Below are 2500 nucleotides of genomic sequence, written 5' to 3' on the forward strand. Positions count from 1 at the left end.
ATATGTGTAATGTATATGTATATGTATATGTATATGTATATGTATATGTATATGTATATGTATATGTATATGTATATGTATATGTATAAGTGTATATGTATATGTATATTATTGTATATGTATATGTATATTGCATATGGATATGTATATGTATAAGTACATGTACATGTACATGTATAAGAATATGTATATGTATATGTATATGTAAATGTATATGTATATGTATAAGTATATGTATCATTATGTATATGTATATGTATATGTATATGCACATGTACATGTACATGTACATGTACATGTACATGTATATGTATATGTATATGTATATTTATATGTATATGTATGTGTATATATATATATGTATATATATATGTATACTATATGTATGTATATGTATATGTATATATATATGTATATGTATATTAATATGTATATGTATTTGTATATGTATGTGTATTTCTATATGTTTATGTATATGGCATATGTATATGTATATGTATATGTATTTTTATATGTACATGTTTAGCATTTGTATACATATGTATTTTTGTATATGTTAATGTATTTATACATATATATATATAAATGAATATATATGTATGTGTACATAATATAGATGTATAAGCATATATGTGCGTGTATATATTTATAAATATATATAATATACAGTATATATATATATATATATATATATATATATATATATACATATATATATATTGCTGTAGTTGGGCAGCAGATCCTCTTTAAGGCAAATGTCATTAAAATTTGCAGCAGCTTCTGCGTTCACGAGTTTTTTGCTGACATTCTCAACTTTTCTAATGCTAGCGCGCTGAGTCGTGCTAAGTTCTTTAATTACCTGACCAAATAGCATTGGAGGTATAAGTAAAGGCATCGGAATTATCTTCTCTAATTTTATGCAGAGCTTTCGCCTAACTGTTAGGCATCTTCAGTGCTAATGAGTACAGTGTGTGGGAAATGATCTTATATACACAATTCACAGATCACAGATCACAGACACATGCGTGCTGATCCGGTTGACCAATCAGGAGGCAGGAACACTAAGCTCCGCCCCCAGGCCTAGTGGCTGATCCTTAAGGTGACCTCGATGTCTTTGGATGTGGGAATGATAAATGGATCCGGAGTCTGTCTGTTCATCGTGGGGTTTTTATCTTTTATGTATAAGGCTTCTAGAATATGATGGCGTGTGTAGTTTGTTTCTGTTTGTAAAATAGTGATCCCTCCTCCAAATTCTTTCTTGTCAGTGGGGTCTGATGCACATCTTCGTGTTGTCGCTTGATAGCGACATTGGAGAGATGAAGGGTGAGATGCCTCGTGAGGGCTTTACAGTTCCCTTTTCTGCAGTAGTATTCATACACGTGATGGCTACGTTGAAGTTCCGGTGTCCTCTGGCAGGGGTTGTTCTTAATAAGGTGTTGGGATGTCTTCACGTTTTTATATAAAATAACTAGATCTATTTTGTCGTTGTCGTTGGTGGGTTTCACGTCTTTGTGGATGATTTTTCTAAGGGCGTCCTCGTCGGCTCTATAATGGGTAGACATGGTGTTTTGGTAGAAAATTTTAATCCTGGGCTTCTCCTACTGGTTTTTCTGCTGGGTTGAATACCATCTATCAAGGTGCTTGTTAATGGCAAATTGCACCTCTCTATTTGAGAAGCCATTGTTCAGCAGGACCTTGCGTCGTTCTGTCGAGCTCTGCGTGGTTCGGGCCCAGTCGCTACAGTGCGTCAGTGCCCTTCAGACATAAGCATCGATTGTGGACCTCCGGTAGCGTTTGAGGCATTCACTGTTGCCGTTGAGGCAGAGTCCTGGGTTGGTGGGCTTTGTATATACTCCGGTCCTAAAACCTTGAGAACTCGCTTCAACCTTTACATCTAGGAAAGGGAGCTGCTTACTGATACTGTTCTCTGAAGTAAAGTTTAATGCCTCACCCTTCATCTCTCCAATGGCGCTATCAAGCGACAACCACGAAGACGTACATCAGACCCCACTGACAAGAAAGAATTTGGAGGAGGGCAATCACTATTTTACAGACAGAAACAAACCACACACGCCTTCATATCCTAGAAGCCTTATACATAAAAGATAAAAACCCCACGATGAACAGACAGACTCCGGATCCATTTATCATTCCCACATCCAAAGACATCGAGGTCACCTTAAGGATCAGCCGCTGGCCTGGGGCGGAGCTTAGTGTTCCTGCCTCCTGATTGGTCAACCGGATCAGCACGCATGTGTCTGTGATCTGTGAATTGTGTATATAAGATCATTTCCCACACACTGTACTCATTAGCACTGAAGATGCCTAACAGTTAGGCGAAAGCTCTGCATAAAATTAGAGAAGATAATTCCGATGCCTTTACTTATACCTCCAATGCTATTTGGTCAGGTAATTAAAGAACTTAGCACGACTCAGCGCGCCAGCATTAGAAAAGTTGAGAATGTCAGCAAAAAACTCGTGAACGCAGAAGCTGCTGCAA

The 2500-nt window shown here is 36.9% G+C and overlaps 1 protein-coding gene across 3 annotated transcripts in view; it reads right to left on the reverse strand.

The window, feature by feature from the left end:
* Nucleotides 1-2500, reverse strand: part of LOC143040997 (uncharacterized) — a 637849-nt gene that overhangs the window by 8994 nt on the left and 626355 nt on the right. The window lies entirely within an intron of this gene.

The sequence above is a fragment of the Oratosquilla oratoria genome, chromosome 2 (assembly GCF_046742065.1).
Source record: "Oratosquilla oratoria isolate Oo_2021 chromosome 2, ASM4674206v1, whole genome shotgun sequence".
NCBI lineage: Eukaryota > Metazoa > Arthropoda > Malacostraca > Stomatopoda > Squillidae > Oratosquilla > Oratosquilla oratoria.